The 19,338-nt window shown below is 37.8% G+C and overlaps 1 long non-coding RNA gene across 1 annotated transcript; it reads left to right on the top strand.

The window, feature by feature from the left end:
- Positions 1-12,491: 12,491 nt before the first annotated feature.
- LOC140344602 (uncharacterized) lies at positions 12,492-19,052 on the top strand. Its single transcript, XR_011923608.1, has 2 exons — positions 12,492-13,435; positions 15,410-19,052. It is a non-coding gene; the product is annotated as an uncharacterized lncRNA (long non-coding RNA).
- The last annotated feature ends 286 nt before the right edge of the window (positions 19,053-19,338 follow it).

Genomic DNA, 19,338 nt, shown 5'->3' with positions numbered 1-19,338 from the left:
AAAAAAAAAAAAAAAAAACTATGGTGCACAGAAACATGCATTCAGGAAGAAAAATTGCATGACCTAATAAAACACAATACCAGATTACAATCAGGCCCTATAGGATCTGTATAATACACACAGTAGCTACCATTCTCATATAACTTGCTCCTGTGGCCAACACCATTCTGTTTGAATCCCTGGGGTCCATAGTCTCCCACTGAATCATTTCTGCGTTTCTTCCCCCTGGGTTCAGAAGACGGCACACAAGGACAGCTGTCTCCTACTGCCTTAGCAGAACTAGATGGGATCTACTCCCAGGTGGCTGAATCTGACATCTCTATATGCATCAGATCCCGCCACATAGTAGCACACACTGTCCCATATCTTATCCAAGCCTTTTAAAGGGTTTGCCATTAGTTTGTTTTTAAAACATTACAAATTTGGAGTTAAGCTTGGTTTTCTCTTTGTTCCTATACATGGCTGTAAAGTTAACATCTAAATTAAAAATTATTAACTATGCAATCACCAATAGTGGGGAGAGATTTAAGTATACTATTCTAATTTCAAATACCTTCAAGTATGACCTGTAATTGCCTTGTATGGCTGCAGCTGCATACGGGTTCACTGTGGCCTGTCGCAGTCCAAACGTTATATATAGTTTATGTAGCGCCATACATATTATGCATTGCTTTACATTGCATCACATTTATTTTCTACCCCTCTCCATGTTTCAACACATATGTACAATACGCTGAATAAAAGGTTTTTTGTTTTAAAATTAGTGTTTAAAAAAAAAAAAAAAAAAATGGTTAGATTGGCTACAATGGCAACATTCCACTCTGCAGTGACTTTACCAGTAGGTATAAGCTGAGGGCAAGACATATTTCTTTCACTGAGCAGCCAGGCACAAAGTCTAACCTAACCACCAAATATTGTGATAGTCTGTGGTAGGATATATAAGCAAGACAGGTGTATTTACCTACGTAGTAATATACAATATAAGACCTAACAATATAAAAATAAAAGAACCACAAAAAAACAAAACCCCCCCCCTCCCATATCAAAAATACATTCTTTTGCTCACTTGGTTGTGGAAAATAAAATATAGGAAACTTGGTTGTGGAAAACTTCATTTTCCACAACCAAGGGAGCAAAAACTTCTCCCTCTTGCAACAGTGGTCCACTGGAAAATTTTGGACACTATTTCAAATTTTTACGTTTTATTAATGATAAAACAAAAATATTATTCTAATAATAAAATTCTTATATTCTAAATGACAATTTGCAACTTTATATTTCACAAAATTTACAGACTGTACTAAAGACAAAAAACAAGGGAGGTGCAGCATGACGTCAGTGTAGATTTAAGTTGTACGAGGCAACCGTTGCTGAGCCGTACGCTTCAGTATTGTTTCCACCATTACAACAGTCACCCCACTCCACGAATACTGATTCTCATCCAATTGTTTTATTTTATTGGTTTATTTCTCAGAAGATCTTACCTGTGTATTTTTTTAAATGTTATATTTATTGGTATCAAATAGTTTGACTTTGATAACTATCATTTATTGTTTGGTCCTACATTCGATTGAAATAATCCCATAATGAGTGAAAAAAAGCAAACACCTAACCGCGTTGGCAGTATTCCCAAGTGTGGCTCGGGGTGAATTTTACATAGCAAAAGCAGTAATCCTGAGCCACACCCGGGTAGGAAATAAAATTCTACCTGCTCCCCTCGTTCCAGCGGTGGGCTCATCGATCCCCGGCCAGCTTCTGCATTACATCCTCGGCTCAATGAATGTAATGCGTGAAACGGCGGTAAAACATTGATCACAGAGATAAAGGTATAAAAAATAAATCCAAATAAATAATAAATCCAAAAATGTTTGGACAAATTTAAAAATGTTTTAATAAAATGTATTTTATGTATTAAATTATTTATAATTATTTATTATATTATAATGTATGATATGTGTTTCAAACAACCTAAGAATTACAAACCTAAAATAATAAATTTCCACGCAGAAAATTTTTACAAAAAATGTATATCTTGTGGTCTGTGAGGTTGGAAATGTTGGCGACTGCTGCTTTAGCAACTTGAGGTACGCTGCAAATTTGTCTTGTATGGAGATAGCTTTGAAGAGACATTATTTCCTGACCTTATATGTATACTTTTTACCACCCAGTCAGCATTTTTCAGGGAGTAACATCTCAATGAGCATGAAGTACAGATCAATGATATAATTCTGCTTACTTTCACAGGCTCAAATTTACAAACAGAAGTGTTTTTTGCCTAAAATTGATCTCAGCCTAGCCATGCATAGGTGGTGTCTGGGAGCAGTAAACACCACTGACACCATTCTGAATTTCTTAACGGATTACCCTGATCTCTTGGCATGAATTTGGAAAACCCCTAAGGCTAGAGCCTTAGGCCAATGCTAACGGTGATCTCTCGCAGTCTGTTCTTGTACAAGGACAAGATGACTTACCAGACTCTGGGTTTCTGTCATGTCTTGCCATGATTTTCCAGTTATAGAATTAATTGGTCTGTTTCTGCATTTGAGCTAAACTAAATGCTAAATCAATACACATTCAAAATTTGTGATGCCAGAATACAGTTTGTGAAAACTAATTGTAGAGCCTAAAGACATCTCCCTAGCAGGTCTCAGTTTTTTTTATGTCACATTAAAAAGGGGCATTTTGAAAAAAAATGCTTTATTTTGTTAATTGCCCCCTTGCCAGTGCCCATCTCCTAATGCCTTTTTAGACAATAGCTTCCCTATTATATATTGTGTCCAGAATTTAGTATCAAGAGTAATAAATTGGTTTAGACATAAAAGAAGATATGTTATGTTATTGTGAATCAAATACATTTTCTACTTTTTACTAACTGAGAGCTATGAGCTATATCTGTTTATCATCAGTAAAATCTTTTCATCCAAATATTCATTATCTCGCTCCCCTTGCTGAAATCTCTAGAACATTAAGGTTCTCATTCACATCTCTGCAGTCCAATTATTTAAACATTATATGTGTTATATTTCATGTGAACATACATTGCATTAAATCATCATATTATTGAATGGACACTCAAGATACCACCAAAAATACATCGACACAATTTTCCTGACAGCGCACCACAAGGCACGGTAGTGTGTTACTGCGCATTGTGATGAGCTGCAATATGTTAGAGACACATTCCTAGTACATGGAGGTTCCATTTACCATACAAAGCACATGACTTGCTGCAATGTATAAGTGTGAAATTGGCATAAATAGGAGTATAAAAATACCCAAAGGAGACCTCTCTGTAAATGTTACAGCTAGGAGGTGGGACAAGAAGTTAGAAATTGATCAAGAATAAAGACATTAGGTGATTCAAATTATCATCATCCACCCAAACTGGAAATATCAGTTTTAAATTGAGTTTCCCTTGAGTTTTTTATATATATATATATATATATATATATATATATATATATATATATATATATATATATATATATATTTATTTTTTACACAACAGGTAAATAAGCAGTATGACCGAATGAGCAATGTCAGTATGAAATCAAGTGCCAAAAAAGATCAGCATTGGTAATAGAAGTTTGGGTTGTAGCATATGTATAATATATGTAAGTACTCTAAATGTCAATTTGTGGTATCTGTGTCTATAATGTAGTGTCTATAAAATGAGACTAGTAATCATAAAGCTATTAAGCTACTTACAACTTTTAAGACAGAGATATAGCCAGGACAAGTCACCTTAGTTTTCAGGGACGAGGTACTGGATCAATACCTTAGTTTTTTCACACCCTAGATATCAAAACTATTAGCAAGTGTCTCCAACGTTCCTATCCCACAGCCCTGAACCAAAACAATCTAATCATCAATCTATTAACCCACATCCTCTACATTTTTACTTTTGACAATACCACATACCTTCAACAATTCTTCACATCCATCCAAGTTAACCATCCATCCAAGTTAACCAATTTAACCTCAAATTTACTATGACATTCAGTAGCAGTCAAGTCTCCTTCCTAAATCTCCACATCAAGAATAATGTCAAACACCAAATCATTACAACCCTGTTTGGTAAAGAAACAGCAGGCAACACGGTGCTTCACGCTGATAGCGCACACCCTAAATCCTTGATCCGCAGTATCCCATTTAGTCAATATCTCAGACTAAAACGGAACTGCACTATGGATAACGATTTTAAACATGAGGCCAAACAACTACAGGAAAGATTACCACAAAGAGGATACCCCAAAAAATCATACCAGAGAGGCCCACAATACCAGAGAGATGACCTCATTTCAAACATAAGGATACCCCCACAAACACCCCATCCATCACACGTATCATTACAAGATATAACATGAACCATGATTTTATTAACAAAACTCTAGCCCAACATTGGCACATCTTGAAAACAGACCCAAAATTCAGTAGGTTCATTAGTGAAAAAACCTACATTCACATACATAAAATCCAGTTCCTTCAAGGACCAACTAGTTTCAAGTAATTTGCAATATGCACCCACCAAAAACCCTCAGGGAAACATCAAAGGCACTTTCAAATGCAATTACTGCAATCAGTGCCTATGGATTCATGATATGATTTTACCTAACGGTCACACAAATAGACCAATACACCACACTTACTGATCCACAACCAGTGTCATTTATCTAATGACCTGTGTATGTGGAGCTTTCTATGTCGGAAAGACAATGCATCCTTTCAGAAAACAGATATATGAGCATATCCATTCCATTAGGGTAGGAAAAATTACTACGCCTGTATGTTGTCATGTAGGAACCAAACACAAATATAATACCAATGCATTAACATTTTCAAGATTGAAACATGTACCACCCAACATCAGAGGGGCTGATTTGGATAACAAACTACTCCAATTAGAAACAAAATGGATTACAACACTCTGTACCACTAAATACCCAGGTTTAAATGACACTATCAGTTATAAATAATTCCCGTAAATTATGTACACTAATTACAGCACACCCCATCAGCATACTGTTCATTATATTTTGTATTTGATGTACGTCTGATTAGATAATTTTTCATAATTATTACCTTGTGGTCAAACATGTTACTTAATATATTCAAGAATGTATTAACCAATAATTGATGTATTCTATATTATTATTATTATTATTTTTATAATTTCTGTTAATTTGTTCCTTATATCTGTGTGTTACACAGACTGTCTCACTTTTCAATTCTACATACTTATAGCATGTATTGTTACCTTTTTGCCACACGCTTGTTATGTGAATCTCATTTATTGAAAGTCCTTTTGTTATCTTTGAACTCTGTGTAACCTGACATACTCCAATATGTACTGTACTTTCCATACTTGACATACTCCAATATGTACTGTACTTTCCTCTGGTTATATGAATGATATGTAAATCCTTTTGACTTGATATATATTAACACCTGTATTCTATGTATTTTACAATACTAAGTACAAACATTACATCCCACTATCATAGCAATTTATATACTAATACTCCTTTTATACTATCCATAGGCTTAGACAAAAGCACCCTCCTTTGGCAGCCTTTGATCCCTCCTGGAGTTTGTGAGGACTTGCAGGGGACGGGGCGCCAACTAACTGGTGACAATTCTTGGTTTCTCACTCACCTTTATTATTACCATTTTTATTCTACTTATATGAGAGTCTTTACACCTCCCAGCATGTAATAACTCATATACCATCCCAACTCTTCCTTAACAGGAGATTAAAACGTGAGGCACTAAGCAACCCTCCTCTCACTCTGGGAATATACAACCTGGATTTACTAGCTCCCTGGCTATAACTTCTTTACCTACCTGGGGAGGCTATTGTGCATCCACCGGGTATGTATATAAATGTAAACATAATACAACCCAGCTTTCTTTATAATCCCCATAATACACTTAACCAAATATGATATTTTCCCCCTTTTCTCAACTTCAACGCAGCAAAAACCAATGTATTGATCCAGTACCTCGTCCCTGAAAACCAAGGTGACCAGTCTTGGCTATATCTCTGTCTTAACATAGGGTTTTTCTGCTTTATACCCCCTCTTTTTTATGCTTACACCACACACTACACCATTACACTATAGACACAGACCGGGACACTACACTATAGACACAGATACCACAAAGTGACATTTAGAGTACTCACATATATCATACATATGCTACAACCCAATCTTCTAACTATTACCAATGCTGATCTTTTTTGGCATTTGATTTTATACTGACATTGCTCATATGGTCAATTACTATGTTATGATACTGTAATGTATTGATACTGTTTATTTACCTCTTGTGTAAACAACAATGTTGGATATCTCTGTACTTTGTACTTTAACACAGACCGTTAAGTTTCCCTAATAAGCGCACACCCCTGAAGAAGTATAAGAGCGTGTTTACAACAATACATACCGTAATCTATGTTTTATCACATATTTGGGGTCAAAATCTCCTTCTTTCATCTCTTCTCTTTTATCCAATATTTATACCTAAAGAGGTGACTCCGTGATCATCCACTGGGAATAATCTCAACCACCACCCTCCCCCAAATCCCCTGCACATACTCTGAGGCTGTGCACAACTGAAGGGGATTTCAGAGTATGTGAAATACGTTCTGCCCTTCTCTGGTATGTAACAGCAGAGACTAGTTTTAGTTTCATTTCTACTCAGACAAAGCAACTGAAGAGCATTATTTTGTTTTACTCCAAGATCTCCTAAGTCATCATGGGTTTCAGTGCTCTTGAGAAGGAAGGCTGCCGGAAAATACTGGACCAGATGGCCACCTCTGACATACTGTCCCTGTATGAAACTGTCATCAAAGCCAAAACAGAAGTTCGTGTCAGAGCAGGTAAGACACTCCTAAAGCCAGGTGATATATGGAAGAGCACACAGTAAAATAACCGGGACATATGTGCTTTATAGGGACCTGCTGAATACACCATGTTTATTGTATTCTTCGTGGTCCTACCTCCCATACGTAGACCCAAGCGGGTAATTACTGGCATACCCATATCAAAAGAATAAAAATGTAATTTTATTTCAAACATGAACTTAATGGCATGCTTGCTTGTTTGGTGGCTGGATGGTGAGACCAGGCTGGGGAGTGCATATCAAACAGCCTTAGATGCCCTGCCCCTTGAAAAGGGAACTGGTGAAATTTTGGAGACATTAGCTTCACCTGATACCAGTGACACTAATCCAGTGCTCTCCATAATACCTGCCGCACATGCAGTGAGAGACTGACCCTGATTTTACCATCACCTTAGTGCCTTGGATATCTGTTTGTTTGCTTTGTTGTTCTGCTATCAAATCCTCTGAAGAAGCGGCTGCTGCTTCGAAATGCGTCGGGCTACAGAGAAAATAAATTTTGTTAGTTTTTTATTGTATATGTGCAAAATTGTGAGGTATTGTCATGTGATGGTCTTTTTATTGATTGTATGTTTTATATGTTTACTTTTTTCTTTTTATAAGTACATGTTTGAAATAAAATGGAATTTGTATGCTTTTGATATGGGTATACCAGTAATTTGTTGCTTGGGTCAACTTATCGAAAGTAGGACCATTGTTTTCCTCTGATTGTTTAGGACTATGGCACTTTTTGAAGGTAGGTAGATTTTGATCACCAGACACAAACATCTTGTTTAAAAAACAGTTTCCAATGCCCTGGCAGATCACTAAAAAACTGACATGAATGACAAATATTGTAGTCCCAGCAGTGTGTACTTCCTTCTCATCCTCCCCTCTTCATAGAACATACAGGTATAGCGCCCAATCCTACTGTCACCCAAAATGATCATTAATGGAGGACATCTAACCTAAACCTAATACCTAAACTAAACTTCTCTACCTTGCTGAAGTCAAATCTGTATTTCCTTTGTTTATTATATATATTTATATACATCAATCACCATCCCTGATATACTGGCTTAAAAAAAAATGTCTTTTCTCGAACATTTCTAGTTACAGAAGTATTTCTCTACAAGGGTTCCTTCCTTGAGCAATTTGGAATTCTCAGGACAGTTTAACTGACACCAATCTTTTTTTTGGCTATCTATACCAGAGACATCTTCTTACTGGCCAACAATGTAATACAACATAATATAATAGACATTCTTCCCAGTGAACACCACACTAATGTAATGTAAGCTGTGGATATAGTAATTACAGAAGGGGTCCCCTGAAGGGTTCCTCCATGGTAAAAAGATCCAGTTTCAGGATGGCAATGTTCTGGTTGTACCTGCGCCTTGCACCTCTGTGTTGTCACATGAACTTTTGATGAAGAATACGTGTCATTAGTTTATAATTTGTTATTGATACACAATGCTTTAGCAAAGTAAATGTCATTTGGTTAGGGTTTACATCTTCTTAGAAGTGTATTTAAACCCCAAAACATCAGTGTAATATTCTATCACTTGCCAGTCTTTAAATGTGGTAGCTGCATTTTTTTCAAGTTTTATTTTTATCTGCACCTGTTGTTTCTGACAATACCATACTTCCTGTCGTAGGGTGACAACTCATAACATAGAAGGGAGTTGTTTTGCCATCTGTAGAGGAGAACTGAGAAGGGTTGACAACAATGCAAACTCATAACAGTGCAGTGCAGGTAGAGTGTATTGGATGTTATCTGCTCACTTGAATTTTAGCACTTTTTAAACAAATGTGTAAAGACGCAGAAATTAAATTGGAGAAGATTCCGCAGAGAGACCGATGGTTAGAAGACAACCAGTCAAAACTTGCTTCTGGACCCAAGCACTCTACCTAAATTTTACTTTTTTAGGACTAACCTTTTAGGTTGCAGATAATTTAAAAAGGACTTTTGCAACAAACAGAGAGGAATTTGATACATTGACATAGAAAAAGTAAATAAGTAATGTCAGAATAGGAGTTTTGTCAATCTGGCCTGGCTATTCAAGATAATTGAAGCCCTGATACACAGAAGAAGACTATGGGCCTGATTTATGAAAGCTCTCCAAGGCTGGAGAGAATACACTTTCACCAGTGAAGCTAGGTGATTCAGCAAACCTGGAATGGATTTCTTCAATGTCATTTGCTATTTGCTAGCAAATGCTTTGAATCCTGGACCAGATCCATCCCAGGTTTGTAGGATCACCCAGCTTCACTGGTGAAAGTGTATTCTCTCCAGCCTTGGAGAGCTTTAATGAATCAGGGCCTAAATGTCATCTATGACAGAGTCAGTATAGGTCCGGTCACTTCCTGTCTACTGTCCCTTCCGCAACCAAAGACCTACCTGGTTGCATTTACCTAATTTGGAAGGTTCAGTTTTGCTTTAAGGACAAGAAATAATTGAAATTGCCTCCAACATGAGCACACAGGGCATAGGATAGGACAGGTTACAACCTACAAAAATGCTTTTACTTTTAGCGTTAAAACAAAGTGAGAATGGATGGGTAGGAATTTATTTAAAAATAAAAAAATATTTGGATTGGCTGCTCCTTAAAGTGTTGGGTCAAACAAAACTATAACACACTAACTCATGCTTTTCTGCAATATATGGGTGTGACGCTGCGTTACTTATAACTGTTGATAAACTAAAACACAAAGGAGACCTACCTGTATCTGTCACAGCAGGTAGGTGGAACTTTCAGTTCAAGTTTAGAGGTGTTCTGCCCTTCTCTGGTATGTAACAGCAGAGACTAGTTTTAGTTTCATTTCTACTCAGACAAAGCAACTGAAGAGCATTATTTTGTTTTACTCCAAGATCTCCTAAGTCATCATGGGTTTCAGTGCTCTTGAGAAGGAAGGCTGCCGGAAAATACTGGACCAGATGGCCACCTCTGACATACTGTCCCTGTATGAAACTGTCATCAAAGCCAAAACAGAAGTTCGTGTCAGAGCAGGTAAGACACTCCTAAAGCCAGGTGATATATGGAAGAGCACACAGTAAAATAACCGGGACATATGTGCTTTATAGGGACCTGCTGAATACACCATGTTTATTGTATTCTTCATGGTCCTACCTCCCATACGTAGACCCAAGTGGGTAATTACTGGCATACCCATATCAAAAGAATAAAAAATTTAATTTTATTTCAAACATGAACTTATAAAAACTTGATGGCATGCTTGCTTGTTTGGTGGCTGGATGGTGGAACCAGGCTGAGGAGTGCATATCAAACAGCCTTTGATGCCCTGCCCCTTGAAAAGGGTACTGGTGAAATTTTGGGGACATTAGCTTCACCTGATACCAATGACACTAATCCAGTGCTCTCCATAATACCTGCCGCACATGCAGTGAGAGACTGACCCTGATTTTGCTATAATCTTAGTGCCTTGAATATCTGTTTGTTTGCTTTGTTGTTCTGCTATCAAATCCCCTGAAGAAGCGGCTGCTGCTTCAAAATGCGTCGGGCTACAGAGAAAATACATTTTGTTAGTTTTTTATTGTATATGTGCAAAATTGTGAGGTATTGCCATGTGATGGTCTTTTGATTGATTGTATATTTTATATGTTTACTTTTTTCTTTAGTAAGTACATGTTTAAAATAAAATGGAACTTTTATGCTTTTGATATGGGTATACCAGTAATTTGTTGCTTCACTTATTGAAAGTAGGACCATTGTTTTCCTCTGATTGTTTAGGGATATGGCACTTTTTGAAGGTAGGTAGATTTTGATCACCAGACACAAATATCTTGTGTAAAAAACAGTTTCACAATGCCCTGACAGATCACTAAAAAACTGACGTGAATGACAAATATTGTAGTCCCAGCAGTGGGTACTTCCTTCTCATCCTCCCCTCTTCATAGAACAGACAGGTATAGCGCCTGTTCCTACTGTCACCCAAAATGATCATTATTAAAGGACAGCTAACAAACTTCTCTACCTTGCTGAATATATATATATATATATCACCATCCTTGATATATTGGCTTAAAAAAACTGTCTCTGGAAATTTTGGTTACAAGCTCTGCAAAAGTGTCTCTTTAGTTGTTACAAGTTTTTTGCTGAATTTAGTTTCCAGAGATTCTGGTAGTGTTAATCTGAACCTAATTAATAAAACTCCATAAGCTATGTTTGTTCACTAAAATAATATCAGCTGGTCCTGCTACAAAGGTCTTTTCTCAGACATTTCCAGTTACAGAAGTGTTTCTCTACCAGGGTTCCTTTCTTGAGCAATTTGGAATTCTCAGGACAGTTTAACTGACTCCAATCATCTTTTTGGCTATCTTTACCAGCGACATCTTCTTACTGGCCAACAATGTAATACGCATTCTTCCCAGTGAACACCACACTAATGTAATGTAAGCTGTGGATATAGTAATTACAGAAGGGGTCCCCTGAAGGGTTCCTCCATGTTAAAAAGATCCAGTTTCAGGGTGACAATAGTCTGGTTGTACCTGCGCATTGCACTTCTGTGTTGTCACATGAACTTTTGATGAAGAATACGTGTGGCATTAGTTTATACATAGTTATTGATACACAATTCTTTAGCAAAGTAAATGTCATTTGCTTGGGGTTTACATCTCCTTATTTAAATCCCAAAACATCAATGTAATGTACTATCACTTGCCAGTCTTTAAATGTGGTAGCTGCAGTTTTTTCAAGTTTTATTTTTATCTGCACCTGTTGTTTCTGACAATACCATACTTCCTGTCGTAGGGTGACAACTCATAACATAGAAGGGAGTTGTTTTGCCATCTGTAAAGGAGAACTGAGAAGGGTTGACAACAATGCAAACTCATAACAGTGCAGTGCAGGTAGAGTGTATTGGATGTTATCTGCTCACCTGAATTTTAGCACTTTTTAAACAAATGTTGAAAGATGCAGAAATTAAATTGGAGAAGGCACTCTACCTAAATATTACTTTTTTAGGACTGACCTTTTAAGTTGCAGATGATTTCAAATGGACTTTTGCAGCAAATAGAGAGGAATTTGATACATTGACAAAGAAAAAGTACATAAGGAAAGTCAGAATGGAAGTTTTGTCAATCTGGCCTGGCTATTCAAGATAACTGAAGCCCTGACACCCAGAAGAAGACTAAGTGTCATCTATGACAGAGTCAGGATAGGTCCGGTCCCTTCCTGTCTACTGTCCCTTCTGCAACCAAAGACCTACCTGGTTGCATTTACCTAATTTGGAAGGTTCAGTTCAACTTTAAGGACAAGAAATAATTGAAATTGCCTCCAACATGAGCACAGAAGGCATAGGATAGGAAAGGTTACAACCTACAACAATGCTTTTACTTTTAGCGTTAAAACAAAGTGAGAATGGATGGGTAAGATTTTCTGGAAATATTTGGACTGTCTGCTCCTTTAAGTGTTGGGTCAAATAAAACTATAACACACTAACTCATGCTTTTCTGCAATATATGGGTGTGACGCTGCGTTACTTATAACTGTTGATAAACTAAAACACAAAGGAGACCTACCTGTATCTGTCACATTTTAGCATATTTTATATATGATATTTACCATTATAGGTCAGGGAGTAGTTAGAAATTGTAGCAATATGAAATGCAATTTGCAATCTGCACTCTGTCCAGTCTGTTGGTTCCCAGCCAACTTCCCTGTGCTGTTCCTGTGTTCCTGTCTGTCTGTCTGTGGATATCCCTGCATCACCTATACCTCCTGTTGTTTCCAGTGTCCCCTGTGTTCTCAGTGCCCGCAGTGGCCTCTGTGTCATTGCTGTCTGTCTCCTGGATCCCTGTTTATTGCCCCCTGGTGTGTGACCTGACCTCTCTTGCTTGCTGCCTGTCCCGACCCTGTCTTTCCTTGACCACCCTTCTGCTTAGTGATTTTCTACCGTGCTTGCCCACCTTGGTGTGTCCAAGGACCACAACCGAGCCGTAACCAGCAGCGCAACATCTTCACCATCCGAGGCTCTGGAGAAAACCTGGTTAAGACTTGGACTCTGTGCCTTGACCCTTCTCAGGGCTCGCACCACCTCCATACGCCCCCTAGTGGTCTTGTCTCTCCGTGCATGACAGTTGGAATGAAATTTGCTGTTAGTTGTAAAGCATTTCCAATCCTGGACCAGATTAATTCCAGGTTTGCTGGATCATCAAGATTCTCCAATTGTTAAATATTTGTACGTATTGATATTAATAATCAGGACAATATATATTAAAACAAATAAACGTACATACTTTGAACATGAGTGTGAAGCTCCACATATCTGCCATGTATAAACATCATTCAACATTATACATGGAGATACCAAAATAAATCATGCACAATGCCCCTTTGTTGATTACTGGAAGCTATATTGTTCGTGTGCATCTTTCCTCATTTGTGTTTCTCTGTTTCTGAATATTGGCAACAATACATTTCCTCTGTTTCAGACCTCAACACCTGGAGCCAGAGCAAAAAGTAAACCTGCACCAAAGAATTCTCCTTCCAGTACAATTTCAGTCACTGTGTCATTCACCTCAGGCTCAAATGTAAGTTTGTGACCAAACCTGATGGAAGTTCAGTGCGCAATTAAAGAGAACCTATCACAAGATTACTTATTTAAAAAAAATCATCCTATAGTATTATGTGTGCTTTTAGTATATTTTATATATGATATTTACCATTATAGGTCAGAGAGTAGTCAGAATTCGTAGCAATTTGAAATGCAATTTGCAAATCAAATTGTATACTAAAAGGAAAACACTGCATAAAAGCATTTAACATTTTTATCACATTTATTTATAAATTTAAACCTTTATTTTTTATGTGTTTTCCTGCATTTGTTTTAAATTAGCAACAGTGTATATATGACTAACAGTAACCGTTTTGGACTGCACTTGAGCTGTAACAATTGAACATTGGATTATTTCTGGTGTTGTCTCATGCAACAAATAAAATCAATCCACTAATGCTATCATGAAAACAATGCAACTGTGTTAAATATGCAAGTATACTCAATTTACTTTAATCTAAGTTCATTCCAATGCCCTGCAGAGTGTGGAAAACATCTATCACGTTTACTGAGAATAGTGTTCCTGAATTATGGGCTTTTGTAACTATTGTAACTGCTGGCTTTATTTCCTGTATTATCATTATATCTTTGTTATATTTCTATGATTTGAATTGAGGTTACAGTAATCACAGTGTGAATGTAGAATATTCTTTTCTATTTTAAGTTTTGTCACCATCTATATAAGGCTCTACTCAAACATTAAAAAGGCATTGTCACCTTGTGTATTTGGGTGAAAGTATGTGTCCAAAGGGCTCCCCCGACCTACTGATGCTCACCCTAACAGCGCTCTCCCTTGGCTCCATCCTTAATCATAGCAAGAACTAATATTGCCAATGTAAGGGCAGTACTGATGTCTGTATTTAAATATATAGAATTCTGCCACTACCTCCATAGCATTCCATATCAATGTGATAGAGTGGGGGCCCAGTAGGTCCTAAGGGGGCAAAACCTGGAGAACTAATAGTCCTGCTAATAAAGCAAGAGAGAACAGCTCTCCTACTTTAATCTCTGGAGCTCTGCGAGTAGGTTGTCTCTATTTGTAATAAGGGGCCTGACAGCAGGTCATTACACACAGAACCAGGCTAGGGTTTATGCTGACATCCAAGATCTCTAGGGCTCCAGATACTCAAAAAGAAACCTCTCTGGTTAATGGTAAGAGGAACATTGATAGTCCCTCCTGACCACCAAAGGTGGAGAAGGATCCAGCTGACAAAGTAAGGGCCATGGTGTTCTGCTGCAGGTTCAATCATGGTCCCAACTGATCCTATTCAAGAAAATGGGAGTGATTTGGAAAGAGAGAGGTGCCCTGCTAGTGTAATCCTGGGAGGTTTTGCTGTCAGTGTGTCAGATAGTTTGAGAGTTGTACCAGTTTTTGTGCTCATAAATATAATGTACATACAGTGTTACTTAGGTATTAAATGTGGTACTAATCTCGTTGGAGTGTGGTGAGCTTCTGCCATAATCATACTTGCTGATTATGGTACATACTTTCCCTGTCTAGGACTTGTCATTGCTGCATTCTAGGAAGGCGCCAACTTTACCACTGGCTCCATGGCGGACTTCCATGAAGATGGCAATCCTCTTCATTTATTGGCTGATAAAAACCCTGCACATGCGGAAGAGTTACATTATTCCTGGCAACTGGCTCTGTGTGCGGCAAACTCCAAGCAACAAGGTGCACACAACAAAACGCCACCAGGAGGCAGGGAGTTTTTTATTTTTGACAAAAGAGACCGTGCATTTATTTTTGGTCAAATACTACTACATTTTGGTGGTTTTATGTTTTTTTCAGTTTAGGTCCACTTTAAGTTTTTAGAATAAAAGTTCCAGTTTAACCCCTATTAACTCTAAAATCACAACCATTTATTCTTCGTATCTCTTTTTTATTCTATTTCTTTTGCAAATAAAATTTTACTGTTTAATCTAATTTTACTATTTTCCTACATTTCAGCAACTCACCGGACAATTTACCAGGTCAATGCTGCAAAAGGGACCAAGACAACAAAAAAATAAATGAGGCCAGTTTGTCTACTGTCATTCAGGTTGTGAAATATGTATAACAAGTTATTTAAACTAAAGCACTGTTAGCTGAAAACCTTGTCCTATGTCATTTATTGTACTTGTGTGGCTTACTTTACCGATGGGAGGATCACAACATCCTTCAGAGAAACTGTTTAAGTTGTTGGAGAATCTACACATGATCTTCTTCTGGAATGTTAATGTAAAGAAATGAGGAAATTGTTATCTGCAAATTTTCTAATTCAGTTCATTGGTGGTCGGTCTCGGCACTGAAGTGGATAAATTTGTTACACATCTCCCGATTATCCCAGTTTTATTCACTATAAAGAATAATGATGAAGTGCAAATACCCACAATTAACTGGAAGTCATCTCTCAATACATTTATGTGCAAACAAAAGAAGAACAAAAATATATTTTAGAGCCAGTCTTTAAATGTGGTAGCAGAATTAGTTTTCCCTTTTTGGACTTTATCTCATTTTTTTTCCCCCAGTGATCCTGCACTCCTAGGATGACAGCATTTAGCTATTGCACTTTATTTATGGAGGAACAGCCTGGTCACCCTAGAACAGAAAATATTGCAGCACTACAGAATATCTCCTCCTCTCCTTATCTCATTAAAGTTGGGGGTGTTCTGTAATTGATGTTAACTGAGGAGGGATAATACCTCATACTGTACACAAAGTAATATATTTTAAAAAAAGCTTTTTATCAGATATTTTTTTCTATGTGTCTATGATTAAAGCTGTGTGAGTGACAGATGATCCAATGAGCACTGTACACACATCACCTTCTGTTCTATGGAGAGGGGGGAGAAAGAGCAGGCATCACCTTGCTGCACTCTTCTCCCATGAGAAGTCATTTTCTATCAGTATGGATCCATGAACGACATTGGTTGCCCATTGTAAACGTCACATTCTCACCAGAGACGAGGATGACCCTTCATGTCAAGCGAGAATTATATTATAGAGTTGGTGTCTCATTGATCTGATTGTGTCTGATGGGTCATCAGATTTTACCAATTGCTTTGTAGTTTTAGGCTATGGACACACGCTAGATCAGGGGTCCTCAACCCCCGGTCCGTGAGAGGTGGGTCATGAGAACATGGAGACCAGCGGTGGTCCACATGAAGGACCCCATGTTGGGAGGCGCACTGGCCAGAGCTGTGTACCATGTCTCTGGTATGCATAGCAGGCTCAGAGTGGGGGGCGAGTTGTGTCTCTGGACTGGAGTGGGTGGATACTGGCATTATGACGTCACTCAGGGGGAAGTTCCTTCCCCTTTGAGTGACACAGGACTCCAGACTGCAAATGTGGAGTGTTCCACAAGCTTAAAAAGGTTGGTGACAACTGCACTAGATGATTGTCTTGAATCCAGCATGTATGCAGAGGTCTCCCAGCGTTGTTCATCAATCCCCTTGATGAAATGATGAACAACAAAGTGTTGAGGACTGCTGCACTCATGTTTTGAGAGCACCCCGGGGTGTATTTACTTATTATCACCTTCCCGCTCACATAGAACAGAATGACCCTATGTGTGTGCACAGGGCTTATTCATTCTCCTGTTACTGGAAATGATCACAAAAAACTGTTTCCAGTGACAGAAATTGATCTGACATCTGTAGAGGACAAAATGGTTTATATAACTGGATATATTATTGCTGGGATTTGGGGTTTTCTAGTATTTGAATTTAAAGAAATGTTGGCTGTATGTGGCCAAACTTAGGGACGCATTTGACACATCTTCCCTGGCTTCATGATTTTGCACTACTGTGACCTTTTCTTCAGCCTGATCAGTGGTATCATCTATTACTGGAATCAGGATTTCAGAGGGAAATCTGTACTGCACAAGTCATGGGGTGCTTGAAGCAAGTCAGTAAATGCTTAAACCCGTACGTGCACAGTTGGCATGAAAATGTAGAATTTGCTAAATGAAACCTAGAGATTAATAAACCAATGAACTTGTTAAGACATGATTCTGCCTTCCAGGCTTCTTCCTAGCATGTGGTTTAAATATAGATTCCCTAGTGAGAGTGCAATCATAGCTGAAGGTTTTATGTTAGATGCTCCTTGGGGTGCATTCAGTATGATTCTGTACTTTATAAACTTGAGAAAATATCTTTGAGGAAGAGAAGCATTCCAGGATGAAAAACACTTCTGGTTTATTATTAAAAATCAAAACAGCAAATGTTTACAGTATAAATACCATAACACATAATGAAATATAGATATACTGAGTAGTATAGTATTATAGAGGTATATTTGTGATCCTAAAAGAAAGATACAGCTTGTGTTTATGCTGTAATTTGTGTTATGTTTTTATGTGCGCTTTCACACAAGCATTACAAGTTTCAGCCAGTATTTGGACCCAACCTAAATTCACTGAGCTACAAGTCTCATCCAACCCACTCCTCCACTTTGCTGTCCGCGGCCTTCACCCTGTTCTGTTTTGTCAATTGTAGTCTGAAACTTTTCATTGACAGTAAACAAGCAACAGAAGAGAGGGTTTTGGGGGGAGGTTCTTTCTGTATAATACATTGTAACTAATAAATGTAAGGAAAATGTATGTATAAGTTGTACACATTCTTATATAAACATTCCTGTGCACATATTCTAATATATACATAAGATAATGCTGTTACGTATACTTATGCCCTTTCTAGAAAATGTTACAGTAGCAAGATAGTATTTTTAATTTGTATCCCTTATAAGTATTCTCAATACTCTCATCCTGTCTTTAACATAATTGATGAATACCATCTGTAAAGCCTTTATCCTAAAGTTTATACATATCACAGCTTCCCAAGCTAAACTAAATAATTAAAATAAAAAATAGACAGGTCCCTGTTGTGGAGGGGGCAGGTAATAAAATAAATAAACCTGCTTGATTGCAATTTTGTTTTTCCTTCACCTGTATTTGCACCAAAGCATGCTCAGCTATGTGTATTTAGAAGATTGTGAACAGGCAGGTAAGAATTTTTAATTGCAGAAGGCCATAGAAACTACATCACATATATAGTCTCCATAATATCTGGTCATTTGCTTTCCCAAACTTGACAAATAAAATTATAGTGACCAATCCATTACAGCCATATGTAATACCTATAGAAAGAATACTTTATTAACATTATTAGTCCTCTTAGTGCAGGGGTCGGCAAACTTTTAAGGCCACTAGGCCATTTCAGGGGTGGGCGGCAGCACACTGGGCCGGACTATGAGTCCCGCCCTAATTGCTCCACCCCCACCAGGGAACGCCCCTTGAAGGGAAATCCCTCTCCTCCATATGCATTGCGGAGGAAAGGGATTTCCCTTCAGGGAGCTTTCCCTACTTACCGCGGCAGCAGAATTTTAACGCCGGCCACGGTAAATAGGGGAGCAACAGCATGGAGGCAGTACCCAAGCTGCGGTGGCTCCAGCTCCAGTAGTTCCTAACGCTTAATGGAACGAACTACCGGCTAGGCCGAATCTGCCCTAAAGGCCGGAGTTTGCCGACACCTGTCTTAGTGTATGAATATAAAAATAATATGTAATATCTTTTGTTGATTACTTGTAATGTTTAATAAACTGTCAATGCTAATTACCTGTTTTTGTGTACTGTTTGTTGTGATAAATGTTCAGGTTTATATTATATTGACTATATTTTTTAAAGTATATATATTCATCTTGCTCCTTCCTTCTGTTCAAAGAGCACTCATAATTCATCTTTTCAAACTTGCCTACCCATCTTCTTCTGTCTCCTAAACCCTCACTACTTACCCATATTGCCCCTTTTATTGTGTGCTACTTCCCCCACCTCTTAGATTGTAAGCTCTTATTTTTTGTAAACTCCTATTTTTTGTACAGCGCTGCATAATATGTTGGGG

This window comes from Pyxicephalus adspersus, chromosome 1 (genome assembly GCF_032062135.1).
Source record: "Pyxicephalus adspersus chromosome 1, UCB_Pads_2.0, whole genome shotgun sequence".
NCBI classification, from domain to species: domain Eukaryota; kingdom Metazoa; phylum Chordata; class Amphibia; order Anura; family Pyxicephalidae; genus Pyxicephalus; species Pyxicephalus adspersus.
This window is presented reverse-complemented; position numbering and strand designations above follow the sequence as displayed.